Genomic DNA, 17,285 nt, shown 5'->3' with positions numbered 1-17,285 from the left:
ACTCGAAATTGATTCGATTCGAGTCAGATCAGATTATTTTCACTTCATCGTAGAATTACAGACGTTAATTGTAGACGCTAACAAGGCGATATTCCAAAGCACAGCCGGTAGTATATTTTTGCACACGGTTTGATCGGTGTGAACTACATACTGTAATACAACGCTCATTTTTTCCCAAGGCAATAAACTCCGAAAGTGGAATCGAGAATAGCTGCAGGCTCCGCTAATCCAATCGTTGCCCGTGTATTTCCATCGATATCGATTTCACTCGGTTTTGCATAAACTGTCGATTTGTATTCAATTCGTTACTCGCTAATCGAGCCGAGCCGATTGGGACTAAGTAATCGATGTCTGCTAGTTTCATTATTCCTTTTTCAATTCCCCTCGCTTGTAGCCGGTGGAAAAATGTTTGAAGCTTCCATTAGTTTCACGTAGGTGGATACACGATAGACCGGTATATCAATCGCGTAGCCTTTGCTGGAAACAGAATTCTTTGAAACGACGCGAGTAGCACGAGGACGACGATTTCACGAGGTTCGTCGAGTAAATGGAAAGTGATAAATTTGCAATTACTCCACGTTAAAGACCAACAAGTTCGATATTATCATTCCTTAACTTTGATACGTTCACTGGCTGCACTCTTGCGTTCTCCTATCCCAAAGTTCCAGTAACCGCTTCTAGGAATATGCAACTTCAGTTGGATGGCATTAGAAAGAGATTAACTCTCGCCAGCCCATTAACAAGTTAATTACGTTAAGGTTTAATTAACGCGTGGCCTCTTCCTCGAGCGATTGATCCACGTCGATCGGATTGATTCATCGCGCGTGTCCGGAACCGGACGGCGACAGCGCGAAAGTGTCCGATCCTTGTGTTCCTTCTCTACTCGATCGCGTATTCCAAGATGGCCGCTGGTTTGCGCGAGCGCGCAAGCGACTGGAGGCTGCGGTGCAAAAAAGGACGAGGGTAATAACGTAGTATCGTTAATGGCTGGGCAATTTCAACGTGTACGAGCGGTTCCTCTTCCTCTCTCTCCCGATCTTTCCTCTCGCAGCGTCGAGCACCGCGCCGTTTCGTTCTTTCCTGCCTCGTTTTTTTTCCGTTCTTTCGTCCCTGCCCCTCACCAAAGGCGCGGCAACCACCTCCACGTGCGCGCCTCCACACCCCTCCTTTTCAGCCGAACCGTCTCGCCGTGAAAACGCCGCCGATGATCGCCAAAAACGGATACGAGCCAATCTCCGGGCGTCGCGAGTTCAACCGGCCAAGCCGCCCTTAACAGGCCTTTGTTGCTGGCTTTCTTTCTCGTTTTATTAACGCAATTTTATTTTTTTTTTTCATCGACACTTCGCCACTTCCTTCCTTCGATTCGCACCCTTTATCTCCTCTGTCTATCGTACACTCTTTGTTCGTTATTGTTCCACTAATTCATTGTCATTCATCTTTTCGCACGATGCAGAGGATAGTTTTATTGGTAATCACTCTGATTATTGATTCGTGTAATAATTCCTGAGGTTGCTGCCAGGATTACGTAGAGCATGATTCATTTACTGTGAAGGTTGTACAAGCGATATTTTCATAATTATAGTAGAACAGTGGTCGGCAACCTGTGAGACACTTAGTGATCCACTGGGAAAATTTTAGTAACTCAGTAAACAATTCTTAATTACAACGAATTAAGAAAATATTCTTAATTAAATAGAGGCTTATTTTGCTTACACGGTGTTTACTTTTCTGCTAAGGAATTTTTTGAAAACTGCTTTTCTGATAAAAAATTAGTAATTCTATATTTAAGGTATATTGGATTATACTATCTGTATAATGTTTTAGTTTTCTGTATTCTAAGATAACGCGTAATCTAAAATAGAAGTGATGTGATCCAGCAGTAAAAAATTTTTGTAAGTAAAGATTGAAAAATGGCCAGCTTGAAGAAAACATTGCCAACCACTGTAATAGAATGAGATTCTCGTGATTGTTTCCTCCTTTATATCATTTCCTTGGTGGCCATGTATGCACGGTACAAAGGAAAATTTCAATTCCCGAGGCAAACAGATACTTATGAGCAAAAGTGTACACATTTATCTTTGAGAAGATTATGTTTTGAACGTACGAACGATATTTGTTCTCTAAAAATTAAACCAATTGATCGTACGTTAATTATTCAAGTAATTCGCTCAATATCGGCAGGCCAGTGAGTAATGGTCGAATTTTTTTCCTTGTCAGTTTGTTTGTTCCGCTCGGTGACTTTCGAAAAACGAGGAATGGCACTGGAATTGTACGAGACAGACGCGCGTTTCCGGTCTGGCAAATATTTTACACGTGAAAGCTTTAAATGCAATTAGCGTCCCGTTTTTCAAGAGAAGCGTTTCGATCTCTCTTCTCTATTTTTCTGCTATGAGGAAATGTTTTCCGATTTTTCTTTCGTTTCAATTTCCAACAGCGTTATTTACATGGAAGTAATACACTTCGTTTATTTGTACTCTTAATTGAGTATGAATAATCCTCATTTGCTTCGATAATCTATTATTGTTATATGGATGAAGACTGCTTATGATTCGTTTGATTCGTTGCGAAGTTATCTTCTTTATTACAAGATTGTTCTACGGGGAGGAAATGTGGAAGTCGCTTAAAGCAGTAAAAAAAACTTGAAAAACCCCAATTCCTTTCATGCTTTACGACAGAATGTTTAACTGCATTATTAACTACCGCTTAAACGTCGTGCAAGTTTTTTCTCCCGGAAGTCAAACGTCTCCCGAAAACTTTTGTGGGGTGGTTTATCGGTGCATGAATGGGGAAAGTTGTAGAAATTTTGAAAAACTTTCCTATGGTTGGCTATATACATCCTGTCGCTTGATTAAAGCTTTAATCAACAGTTCATTCATTATCATAGCCATTCCAGACAATATGTATGTATATTTTAACGGAACTATCGATTTATATGATAATTTCAGTGGAACTTAGGTTATTAAAAATTCATTCTTCAATTACTAGAGAATTCTCAGCATCGTTAATGGCTTAGAAGAAAAAATACGTGAAATTATCCGCAATAAGGAAATCATTTAACACTTTATTGCATGAATTTTTATAACGAGTTAATGAAAAACATATATGGCTGTTAGTCTACTTAAAAATGAGCCTGGCCATGAAATAAATAATAATATTTTATTAGAAAATGTTATTTATTGCATTTTATGACTGCTATTATATACTAATTTACTATAGAACATTTGAAATTTAAGTCACCAGTTGGGAACGGAATACAACTATAGAGGGTTAATATTACATAATTTAAAATGGGTTGCTTGTTTGAATCATTCTTTATTCCTAGTGGTAAAGAATCATTTAACGTATCAAATGCTTCTCTATACGAATGCCGTGTAACTTTTCCCGTGCAACAATACTACGAGATAATTCAAAATCACGAGTCTCGAGCCGCGATACTGATAGAACGATACCAATGATACAATAAAGCCGCAACAGGTCATTAGGTTCGATCGACGTGTAATCCCGTTCCGCAGAATACGGTTTGAGAACCCTCCGAAATTGCACGGTGTTTGGGGGTCTTTGCAGGCACATAGGGAACTAATCGAAAACATATTTGCCGATTAACCCGCCAGTGCTCCGAGCCTTTTCATGATCAGATTGAATCATAAGAGATGTACGATCGTTCGGCTTGTAATGGTGCTCTCCTCTTATTACAAACGACATAGAGAACAATTTGCGTTTCCTATCTCTTTTCGTAATTCGATCGAACGAGTTTAATGAAATGTAACAGCGGATAAATCTTGTAGAGTAGTGAACAAATCGATTTCGTTACTGCATATCGATGTATATTGGGATGTATTACATTTATATTCGTCTATGAGTCTAGTCGAACCTAAGTTTCGATTCTACTTGCAGTAGCTTGAGCGCGTAGCGCGGCTGGCTAATGAGGAATGATCTACTTATTTAGTAGTAAGTGACTACGTAAGGAGAGACTCCTCTCGTTGCATGGTCGTGCTATGCGTTTACCTTACGCCTGAATCATTGTTTCTATTAACACCAGGGGGTTAATAAGTATTACTGTTTTTTTTTTATTTTATTTTCTACGTACGTGCAATACATAAAACGAATGCAGATTCATATCGAGCAGAATTGCATTTTTACAGGTGAATTCGTGCACTGAATCATAAAAATTTCATTTTCTTTTTACAGTACACGTTATTTACTTACCATTATTGCATTACTAAGAACACCATCGCAAGGACGCGTAAGGCAATGCGATGATGCACGTTTCAAATCAACGTTACAAGACGATGCGCTTCTATTTCCTTCTATTACTCCTGCGATAATTATGATAACTATTGGAATAGCTGTTATCGAGGTCAAGTACGATTTATCCGACGACAATTTTCTCATACCACAGTTGAAAGTCTTAGCAAAACGATGCGATTGTACTACAAAGTCTGAACATCTAGAAAAAGTGGTAGAAAGGCTGTTTATAAAATCAAGGAGGGCAGAATGGTATTGTTCACGCTTAAGGATACCTCGATTTCGGTACCACCCTGTACATTACCCACAAGACCTTTTCAAACTCCGTACACGTACCCATACAGTGAGCCGGTAATAACACTTGCAGCCGTCAGACTGTAGCAGTAGGACTACGGGTATACTTGGGACGCGATGCCGAGATTAAACCGTGCAGGCGCGATTACGATACGCCAGTATCCGATTGGTCGACGGTTCGTCGAACAGCATGGGCGGAGCGACCGTAATGAGTTTCTAGCTTAGTACTCTCCTGCCTCGTTCGGCCTGTTTTTCCCTCTCGCTTACGAACGTCCCTTCTCCTTTCGCGGCGTGCATCGTCACGCATCCCTTTCGCCCTGACTCTTCCCCCGCGGCTGCGTCATCTTTATGCACGCACGCGTGCATACACGTGCGCACCGGCCATTTCGACACGTGAACGCCGGGCACGATTACGCGGCGTCTTTCTCCGTTCGCCGCTAGCGATCTACCCTTTGTCTCCGCCCCGAACGTGCCGTTTCTCCGCGCCTCGTTTGCCCTGGCGGTCCCATGAACGCGGATGACCCTCTCTCCCCCTTCGAATCATCGTCGAATTACGGTTTAAGAGCATGTTCGACGTTTCGCGGATCGCATCGTCGTGGGATCGCGAGCGGCGTTCATTAGCGGCCGAGATACTTTGGAAGATAAATTTGCATCGTTACGGGAGGTTGCTCTTGATGATTGCCCAGGGTGCTCGAGGCTGTACGAGCTCGGTGATCGCGATGCGTTTTTTACGCGTCGATGAAAAGGATTACGCGGACAATGTATATCTCCTCTGTAAGGGATTGCTTCTTTCTTTTTTTTTGCGATGTACACTTGATTCAATTTTGATTAACGTAATTGCACGAGCGACTGTTTTTTTTTTTGTCAGAGGAGATTCTTAGACGCAAGAATTGCAAGTTAATAATCAATTTTATTTACTTGATGCAGTAATAATATTTGGAGCAATCACGCGTTCGCTGAAAATTACATTACTGTTTTCTCTGAGCCATTTTGCCGGTTTCATCGTGCGGAGTAAAGTGTGAGGTAGAAACGCGGGAGATACGTGCCACGATTGTTCTTATTGCGATATGTATGTCAAGTACCTTACCGTTGCGAATTGTAAAATAGATTGGTAAAGGCGTAGTAATCGGAGGAGTATTTTTATGGGATATTCAGTGCCATTCCAGCGATTACTTTTCGTAGCGGCTACGCTATCGTCCTTCATAAATTTTGCCCTCGTTTTTATCTCATCGCAGTTAAAGCAAAAATTGTCTGACGTTAATTATTCAATTGACCAAGGATTAAGGAGGATCAAATTTCTCTTCCTTCCTCGTTCACCATCCCGCGGTTCAGGATACAGAGATATCGTTGATTTAAAATCGACGCTTGAATAATACAACCTGGGAAAAACGAGCGAAAAGCAATCCGCCGGTACCAATCGGTTTTTCGGCTAAATTTCATTCCACCGGAACTTTATGTCAGCGCCGCTTATTGCAACCGTTGAATATTTAAACGGCCCTCTGCCACGATCACCGTTCCTCATCGCTTTTGTACGATTCTTCGGGTCCGTCGCGGAATTATTCCCCGGTAACGCAGGGTTAATTATTTCAACTTATGATCAGAGGAAATCACTCTCGTGCCGGATAGGAGGGCAGAGTTTCGAATTGGGATTCGCGGGGGTTGGGCAGCTGGTTGGTTGCTTCAATCTATTCGTGGGCCAATTTGTAAGTCGGCGCGAGCATTTAGGTGCATCTCTGCCCGGCATTAGAGTCGCTTGATAATCGGATACAACTTTATAGTCGCCGTTGCTATTAAACCCGTCTGCGTTTCTTCATTCGCCCCGCTATTTCGAGCTCCACGGTGGATAACTGGGATCGAGGTACAAGGGGAGGCGTGCCCGCATCAAAATGGCACGGAGTGAAAATTGAACGGAGGAAGAAAGGACGGAAGGAAGGAAGGAAGGATGGATGGAAGGAAGGGAGGTAAGTGGAACCGCAACTGTCAGGATTTCCACTGAAACGCGAATTAACATTGCTCTGTCCCTTTCCGCGTACCAACGCGCGTTCCCTTCTTTCTTAATTCCCGTCCAGGGTGTTTTGCACGCGTTCCCGCATTTCATGCTCGTTGCTCTCTTTTACGACTTCTGAAAATCGATGTCGACACAAGGAATTCGTGAATTATTTAAGAATGCTCGTTGCCGCGCGGCCCCGTTCTTGGCCTAATACGAATGAGCCGGTATCCTTGTCGACTCTGCATTCTTCATGAGAATCGCATTGTGCGCTCCGCCTAAAACAGACGTGAGAAACACTCGACGTTTCCCCGTCCCCCTCCCGCCCCTTCCTCTTCTTCTTACTTTGTCGTTTCCCCTTCGTTTTCATCTTCTTCTTCCCGTTTATTTCCCCTTCGTGCCTCCTCGACATCCCGCGGTAGCCATCGCGCGGCTTCTGCGGCCGTTGAGTAAACGAGACGAACGTTCGTCGATCCTTCTTGCGGCGAGGCCTCGTGCTAATGGAAAAACGATCTTCCCGTTTGCTTGGAAATCGCTTAGGACGCGGTCAAGTTTTTCAGCGCGAGTGCCGCGAGTGAAAATTTGCTCTTGTAATTTGTTGAACATTCAACGCGTCGAGCGCACACCTTCAGGTCCTCGCGAAACTATGAAACTCGTATGGAAAACGTCAACTTCGCCCTGATTTGCCTTGTTTGGAATTAAAATACCTATCCCATTCTACTCGAGTAAATCACAGTGACGCGTGTATCGTATCCAATCCTAGAGGAACGTAACCATCCTAAAGCCTGCCCCGCCGGAGGAAAGAAAGGCTGGGGACTTAATCGCATTAGATGCTCGGTTCGCCATCCTGCTTTCTGGTCACGTATCACCATAAAACAAAGGAACATTGAGTGCACGAGCGGTCGGAATACGCGTCTTAATATTTAATCCCTCATTATCGGGACTCGGTCCAAGCTTTTGAGGCAATTGGCAGTTTTACTGCCGAGCAAGAATTCTTGTACGTACGCCTGTGGAAGTGTTACGATCATACGTGACGATGCTTCGTTACAACAGTGAGAAAGGTCTAGGGCAGGCATCATTTTAGCTGAAAAGCTTGACATCACTTCAATATTCGACGATGGGATTAATCAATCGAACGAAGGAACGCGATCTTGGCTGTTTTCAAGCTGGTCAATCGATCCTTTCGTTCCAGCAATTGAACCATTTTTTAAATTATCACGCACGATCGCAGAAAGTGAACGTCGCCGTTGTTATTGCACGTATGGCTATAATACTTACTACGGCACTGTCCCTGACCCGAGAGACCTGCAATAATGAAATTAGAGTCCTCGTTGACTGGGGCGAGGTTGAACGTGGAACACATACCCGTTGAAATATCACTGCTTTTGCAAAAGGTGGAACAACCACCTCGACTGCTCTGGGGGGAGGGAAACGAGCGGGAGGAGGGTACGAAACGAATAGAGAGAGAAACGGAAGGCAGTGGTGATCGAGTACCGGACATTGTGCGGTATAATGAAAACATGGCCGCCACCTGGAAATCCCCGATGGCACTGCTTTGAAGAGAGGTCGAGTGAAGTGCTCGTAAAATATTCTTCGATAGAAGGCGATTTCGCGATCGGCTAAACCATCTCGATGAACGCAGGTAATCGATCGGTTAAAATTATCCTGCTTAAAGAAAACGCCATTTGTACATCTGTTGGTTAATATTTTTGTTTTTGTTTCAGACACTAGTGAGTGAAATTTAATTAGATTTCTTATCCATGGAATTAATTGTTTCTAACAATATCGTAGCTGTAATATATTATATAACAAGTTAGTTTATCAAACAAGACTTATCAGAGTGCGCGCGTAGGTGGAAGTTACTTAGACTTAGATATTAAAGGTATATCGTTTCTGTCTCTGACAATAAGGGGGCCGATATTTTAAAGACGAAATCACATCGCCGCACACTTCTCTTCATCGATTATTTAGTCGACCGTAGCCATTTTTACGTCCGCAAAAAGTGCTCGTCCCTCCAGCAGTCGCGAATCCCTGGACGATCGCTGTCCTACGTGTGTGGATCGAAATAAGATGGTCAATAATTCTATTTCTCAATCTGTACAGTCAAGGAGAGGGCAGTAACGATTATCGTTAATATTCTTAATGGTAATCTTCTCGCATGAAAATCGTCTAATTGTAACTAAAATAGTGCGATGATAGTGTCGAGGTGTATAATAGTGGTTTAAATGAACTACAGTCGAACTGGTCGTTAATCTGATTTCCTATAAAAGAGAAGTACGCTGGTACGTCCTCGAGAAAATTTCATGGAGCTCGAAATTAAATAGAATTTAATCTCGGGACGTAGCTGTGTCCTAGTCTCGGCAGAAGTCTGGTTTACGTCACCCGTAACCACTTAGCGTATTGGAGTTTGATTTATTTTCCGAGGCAAACTACCGCCTGGGGAGGGTGGCCACCCTCTGAATCGGCTCTATTGTATTTCTATTAAGTCTTGGGTTCATTCTTTCACCCTGCACGTTTGTTCTGTATCGCCACCATATTTTCTGATACCTCGTCCTCTGCCGCAGATATTGCTGGTCGCACTTGCATCAACTTTTCCTTGCGAACGTTCTATTCGACTTTATCAAGCCTTTGGAATGTCTGCAAAAAATACAGAATTTAAAAACTGTTCTAGAAATTAACAGAATTTTTCTACTTATAAAATCTCGAGCATCCCGTTCTCGTCTGAATTACTCGATCGAATTAGAGTTTTAATTAATTAGAATACAATTTGAGGAACGACCAAGCGTATAAGACTTTTTGTCGGTGATTTAGGAGAACGAATTACTGCGCAGGATGGGGTGCGGTGTTATAAATCCACCATAACAGATTAATTCCATCGTATCTCGAGAACCCAAACCGTATTTATACCGTGTTACATTCTAACATAATTTATTTCGAATATTTATTTACCGACTAACACTTCCAAACGTCGTAAAATGTTTTCTATTAGTCTTTGTAGAAGTGAATATACATTTAAGTATTTTTATTAAAAGAAAATATAAAAAGAGAGAAAGACATACACCGTTCCGCGTTAGTGGAAAGTTTGATTAAAAATGGTCGACGGGAAAATTAAATTTGATCAGAAGCAGCGCAATTATCTCGCTCGGATAAACGACCGTCGTATAATGGTTAAGGAGGGGAATAAGACGTTTCTACACGGACAGCTTGCCGGCGGGAATTAAGCATTCTTTTATCTTTTTACAGCCTCTTTTACGCGTCTCAGCTTGAACTTGCGCGTAATCAATCAAAAAATCATGAGGGTATAAATCACAAAGCGACGTATAATGCGAATTATAAACATTGTTTACTTTTACGTTAATCCGGCCATAAAATTATGGAAGTTTTCATTGAAACAATTTCGTGAAAAATCGAACGAAATATGAAGGCATAACAAACGCGTGTCTTTCATATAATTCTATTTCTAATTAATAATCTTTCATCTATCTCTAATCGATATGAAATCTTGGCAATGTATGAGAAAAAAGCACCTACGGCTATTGTTATTTCATTGACATCCCCTGACGACTGAGATCTTTTTTCATTTAATTATCTCAGGTTTAATTACTGGGAATCACACTTACAGTGGCGTGTACATGCAGCTAACGCGATAATTATTATAGTAAGCTCCGTACGAGTTCCGCACTGGTACCCCTCGCACTGCCAATTTCTTCGCTCTCAGTAATTTACGCAAAGAATTTTGAAATTTTAATGAATCAGATCTTCAACTCTCCAGCTACACGATTCTTCTTTCGCCAATTCCTTTGTATCCGCCTGTAATAATGCATTCTTATCTTCACTACCTTATTTATTATAAAACCATGACTACTTCGAGTAGTAGATCGTTTCCTTAGATGTCGACTAGTTTTTGTGTTATGAAATATTGAAGAATTATATAGAATATAAAAGTAGAAATTTCTCAAAATTCATCGTTAACAAACGCAATGTTCATTTTCGTAACGAGATATCGTTCTTGGACAGTTAATCGAGGAATACACAGGCTAACCACAGGTCTGTCCACTGAACAATCGGTTGCCTGATCCGTGGATAAATCGCGCAAAGAAATCGACGCGTAGCATGCGAGCGGCTCGAAGGTCCCGAAACAGTATCGCGGACGATAACAACGGCCGTTTGGGGGCGGAAGGGAATGCGGTCGGTGATAAACTCCTCGGTAGACAGAATACAGATCGAAAGGCTGCCGGCTAACCAAGTTATCGTGGCCCCCGCTGTATTCTTGCCCCCACTTTCCCTCCATTTGGAAAATCCCTTGGCACTAAATAAATGTTTCACCCTGCACAGCCTGGCCTCTGGTATATTTGTATGCGGTGTTGCGCCACCGATACTGCACCCTGTCTATATACTTTCTACGGCAGGCCACTGTACAGCCCCACTGGCTTCATATAGTTACGAGAACAATGTTAGAACATAGGTGTCCGTAAGAAGTACGAGCTCGTCGGCTTCGTGGCTGCGAAATTATTCCATTCGAGGATTAACCAAGGATTAACAAGTTTCAACTAAATTCCAGTAAGTTTCTATGGACTTAAATATGATACAAACCCATAAGTTCAACAATCTTGTAAATCTATGAAAAGACTTGAGAAGGAGTTTGAAGATACTTGATACTTTTTGTTAGATAAAAATTCCTTCGTTCATCCGTCATTCGTGAAAAGCTGAATAACATTTCTAGACCTGCTCTGTTCAGTCGAGAACCACAACGATTGCTTTCTCTGTATATGAGTCCGCCGTCTCCTTGGCATAAAACTTTCTCGTTGAATGTTTCACGAACATATTCGCCGACCGTCACAAACTCGTAGGATCTTATAGGATCCCCTTCAGGGCGATCCTCGACTGGCCGGGAACTTTAAAGTTCCGTAGCCGCACTGGAAATCTGGATCGGAAATCCGCGGGGAGAAAGAAAACTTCCTTCCATTTGTCGTATAGTCTGCGCAGGATAATTCAGAGATACGTCGATTTTCCATTCCTCCGCGGCATCCGTGGCCCTGTTACCGCTGAATCTTTTAAGGGATATAAAACCGTGCCAAAAGAGTTTTTCCATCGCACGCGGTTACCCAGCTACGTTTTCAAGAGGCGTAAAATTAACTTTTCTCGCGTCGAACTTCCTACGTGCGTAAAGAACATAAATATTTTATTAGAAATTATTAAAAAATGTTTAACGTACCCTTTGGTCTTATTTTTACGAGAGAAATCGAAATCTCCTTACAGATTGTGCCACTTATCTGAAAGTATTCTGTGCATGACTCACAGATATTTAAGTGTTATAAAATATCGCGTAGTAGGTTACACGATGCTGTGAAACTTCTCAAATTGGCATGCTGTTTTCGTTCGCCAACTTTCTACAAAGCGTGCTAGATTCCGACATTAATAGATAGCGGATTGCGAAAATTGCCTCTACCGAAACAATTCATACTTTGCTAAATTGCTTATTGCCTGGGAGAACGATTTGCTGAAGTGTACTTGTCGCAATTATTGCCAGGCCAGTCGTAAAACAAAAAGTATCCCTTAATGACTACAAATGTATTCCCCCATACATTTATATTAACAGGATTATTAATATAAAAATCCTTCAAAATTGCTCTCAATAAAATTTCCCCATAGAATCGCTCAATTAATACATCGTGCCACCAAACTATCCTCATTATGCAAACTTCTTTTCCCCTTAAACCAACGCGGCTCCAAAAAAGTTGCTCGACTTACACGCACTTCATCGCCACCTATTTCACAGCATCGAACATCACCGCCCGCTTGGTGGAACATTTTTTCACCCCCGTTCGAAATAAAATTAATCACCTCATCGTTCTCATCCCAGTTTTCCCTGCACAACAGTTACCCAGGGCACGATGGTACCTTTTTCCCGGCTTTGGGTCTGCAACCTGTAACCGAGACCCGTGGCAACCGGATTTACATCGAGACTGTCTCAGTAACGAGCGTGTAACACTTGCGCCCTCGATAGATCCATCGTGGTCCCCCCACGACAATACACAATTTCACAACAAGCCAATCGTTCGAGCAGGCCGCACGCCCCTCGTCAAGTGGTTGTTCGCTCGATGAACCTTGCGAGAGGCACAAAGCCTCCAGTCCCCCTTTCGCAGCAGCCCCCTTCTTAACTCCCCAGGGATCGACGCCAGGGAATCATAACATTTTCGCGTAGGATGTAGGTGTCGTGCAGTCACAGTTCTCACATGGGCGAGCTGTAACGAAATTGATGTCTCTGTTTCGTATCACGTTCCGGGTGTGACCGCTCCTCCTTCCAAACGGGGGTTGCTCGTTCCTTGATTATGCTTCGTCTGGCTAGGTTCCTCGGCTAAGTGGGGGAGGTTTGATAGCTTTTGATTACCGTCGAGTGTACAGCGTTAGACGTGGCTGGTGAATGCCTTTGTTTGTACACGTTTAATTAGTTTTCTATCGTTAATGGTACATTAACATTCATTTTATATCGAAGTAGGTTTTATTACTAAAAATGGACAAATTTTCGTCATAGATATTAAAAGAAATTACAATCTTGATTGGTAAAGTCTGTTTTCATTGAAACGATTATGTTCGAATAACACGGACAAGATCATCTCCATGAAGTATAATCTGTCTATCAGTTTTTCATTGATGCAGCAATCGTCAGTGGTTTTCGACCCTTCTTCTGCCGGTGAACAGTTCCCATTGATGCAGCTAGTACACGCGCTAATCTGCACCCCACTTCGATCTAATCAATTATTTACTGTTGCCAGTGTTCTGTCATGAGATAAATATTCTCTCTGCGTAATACGAAACTGAATCAGACGACAACAGGGAGGAGATATACGAGCATCGCGAACGATTACAGATACGTGTAACGAGTGTCTCCGTTGTCGCAAGGGACCAATACTAGAGGAAGCTCGAAAGATTCACCCGCAATTACCTTTTCCACTTATGGATCCATAGAACGAACCAACTGCAATAGAATTTCAGAATCAACGGATGAACCGTTTTATTTTAGTCGAAGCTTAATGTTTCAAGGATTTCGCTCCACGATTTTTCCACGCTTTTTCGCAACGCGTTTCCACGAAATTCTTTCATCGCATGCTGTCTCGCAGTACGAAACGTAGCCGATTATTTCGCGAATCACACCCGCGTTTCCCGGGTTTAAAACTCCGAGTGTCCTGAATAAAAAATAACCCCTTTCGAGAGGGCACGCATACAGCTGGTTTTCCACGTCGTCGCGTCTTTCATCGCGGAACAGGACAGACCGGTCAAACCCCTTGATTTTCCCCTCCTCGTCCCGTTTCTGTCTACCCGGTTGCAACCTTTTCGCCGCCGCCCGCTCGCTCTGTCGCAGGGCTCCTATCGCGGGGCTTGTAAGCGTTTCCAAAGGGGTGCGATGAATTATTCGGGCGTCGGTGAAAACGCCTAAGTGACAAGCGGACGTCTGACATCCAAATTGATCCTCGATCGGAGCGGATCGACTGGAGGACCGAACTCCAGGTCCAGGTTGTTCGTTTCGCGAGGGAGACGAGCGTTGGATTTTACAGAAGTGATCGCAAGAGCAACCTGGTTTTCTTGCATAATTCGCGACCGCCCAACGTTGCCTGATTAATCTCTCATCGCGTGTACAGGGATCGAGAAAAATCGAACCGTTTGTTTGTTCATCATTTTCTGTCCTCTTCGTCACTTCACTGTCGAGGGTTGACGATCGTTCGACTGCCTTTCTTATATTTTTACGTTTGCAATATCGATTGAAGTGTTTCTACTTTTATGCTCAGTTACGTGTACTGGAAAAAATAACAAATACCATATTGCGTAATGATAAGTAGGAACAGTCGATTTGTTTGCAAGCAACGTTTTACCGTAGCTCGTAGAAGGTCCAACTTCTATCGCAAGCAGTAGGAAATAGTTTGAATGTTGAACTATAACACGCGCTTGTAACTGCGTAATAATACGCGACCTCAGTTGGAAAAGAAAGGGCAACGGAGAAGGCAAGGCTTTAGTGGATGTTTCGCCGCTACGTGTGCGGCAAATTATTTTGTTGCCATTACTCTTGGTACCGCAATGTTTATTGCGCAACGGCACGCTGGACGTGGATCATTTTTAAATGAATTGCCGATCGAAACGTTGCATAACGAAACGCGTTCGCTACGCGCGTTTTACTCGACGCGAATGCATTGGTTCGTTTTGAAAAATCTCAACCTCCAAGCTTGATGAATGCGCCATGCTGGGTTATTACCTTTGCGCATTTGCACATTCTTCGTGAGATTGAGGCAGAAAGACGTACGACAATCTCGTCAGTAGCAAATTTTTAAATATTTATAGTTATGTAATACGTAACATGTGATGTGCATCGTACTAGTCTATGATAACACTGTAATATTAAACTCCTGTAGATGTTATATTTCATCTGTCTTTTTATTGTTGGATACTTACTTACATAACAGTACGTTTGCACGCTTTACGTTCCTTATGGTATGCAATATTCATGCGCTCAACTTTTTTTCAGTTCCATCAAATTACATGGAAAGCAACTTTGATCTAAGGAAACCTACTTCGCGGTATTAAATTTTCAAAGTGCAAGTGGGCTTGAAATAAGTTTAAAATAAATTATTTATTTTCGTGTAGAGTTACTTCTTGAATTTTTCGCGAGTACTTATTTATTCCTTGAATATCTACGTAGGTGTGTCTTGTTCGTTTGCATTGCTTCCAATTTCGCGCCACGTTCATCGAAAATGTAATCACAAAGTTTAGCTGGCCATATTTCAGCCCGCGAAATAATAAAGTCGTTCGATAAGACGAGGAAAATGGTGGGACAAGTTTGCAGACGGTCGCCGTAGTAAATTGACTGGTATAAAAGAAGGTGACTGACTATCCATTCCGCGATTACAGGTGACACGAACAGTTCCGTCAGCTTGCACTAAACTATCGATCAATAGCGAAGAAATTCTTTTTCTCAGCTCCAGCAATATTTAAAAAACTACCTAACAGTGAAAATGGAATTGTCTAAATAATAAGATATACTCCAAACACTCTTCAAACTATACTTATCGTCTGATTAAACTATGTCAATAGACAGACTCGAGACACGTATAACAACCAGTACACAACCTGAGACACGACGAAGACACGCGAAAGTGAGTCTGGTGTAGATCTCAGCAGCGGTTTCTCATTCACTCTTCCGTGGCGGAAAGGCTGCCCTTTAGCTCGATACTGCAGACGGCGTTCTGCTGGCTGTGCATACTTGCTACAGACGCGCAACACGACGGCGAACTTCATCGCAACAGCCCGATAAAACGCCAGACTCAACGAAGAGGACGAGAGCATGAGGAGCGAAGATGAGAGGCAACTATTTTGGAAGAATCGGAGAACACGAGGAGAGAGGGAAGGATCCGCGAGGAGAAAAGAAAGAACTGGACGCGGAGGCGGTGAGGGGTGAGCCTGGGGGGTGGACCAAAAGGATATTCGTCGTAATTAAGTCCCTCCGCTTCTTCAACTCGATGCGGCACGTCTCTGAAGCGAGACGAAGACACGTTGGTGCACGCTGGAAGAGAAGAGGAGTGGGCCAGCAGAGGGCAAGGTGGATGGAGGAGAGCGAGCATGGAGAACCTTTACGAGGGAGGAGAAAGGAGAGGAAGAAACGAGGAGGAACCGAGGATAGAGGAGAAAAAAGGAGGCACAACGATCGGACAATAAATAATATAGGAGAAAAAGGCGATCGCCTGCAACATTCTGCTCAAATGTTAAATAGGTATCAATTTAACGCTGTCCAATGGGCGAGCTTGTAGGCGGGGTCTCGTGGAAAAGGATTGGTCGCCGGCGTCGTGGTAGGCGATGCCGCACGTCGGGACGCCGGGTTGCCGCTCGAGTCGCCGCAGAACTATGGTAGGGATGGACCATCTGGTTTCTCTGGTTCCCTCACAACGTCGCGTCTCTCTCGTCGCGACCGACCTGGATTCACGTCCCAACTCACCACGGATCGAGTTCCGTACCGAGAAACAGCCCTTTCGTGTGACACCACGTGAGCTACCACCGTACGAGTGTACCCCCGCGTTCTCGATTCCTCTTTTCCTCTCGTCGATCTAGAAATCGGACCGACTCCTTCGTGCCCTTTGACCCGCGTCACCTGTCGACAGGGTCACTTCTGATGAACAAGGGTGCCCAGGATCGAAGGCTCTGGGAATTGTAAGAGTATTCATTTTGATGGACTGCTGTGGTGATTCCTTATTCGTTGGTTTCGCTGAACAGTCCTCCTCGAGGAGGCGAAACGGTATACATTTTTATGGGCAAGTGAACAGACAGTGATAAGAACAGTAGCAAGAAGTGCATCGATGGACTATTGATGTGATCTTGTGTTTGATTGACTGTCCGTGGAGCGAAACGGGTTATCAGTGTCCTACCAGTGTGGTTCTTCGACGAACGACGCACGATTCAGTTTAGCTACATTGGAAAATTCTTCTAAGGAAACAGAAATATTCCGCTTCGATGTTCGCGGACAATATGGCCGTCAGGCGAATTGGAGTACTCGATGGTCCGAACGTTGGATGAAGATTCACTGAGATAAACACATTGAAATCGACAAATGAGAATACATACTTACTCTTGAGCCGAGAGTAACTTAATAAGAAGTACACTGCTTTATATTCAACCAGATATTCGATAAAGCAATTCAAGGAAGTGGCAGAGGTGCACGATGAGTATCCTAAGCAACTTTTGCTTAGCTCGATTTTGAATATAACGAGTCGTCCAA

Source organism: Xylocopa sonorina, chromosome 5, assembly GCF_050948175.1.
Source record: "Xylocopa sonorina isolate GNS202 chromosome 5, iyXylSono1_principal, whole genome shotgun sequence".
Taxonomy (NCBI): domain Eukaryota; kingdom Metazoa; phylum Arthropoda; class Insecta; order Hymenoptera; family Apidae; genus Xylocopa; species Xylocopa sonorina.
Note: the sequence above shows the minus strand (reverse complement) of the source record.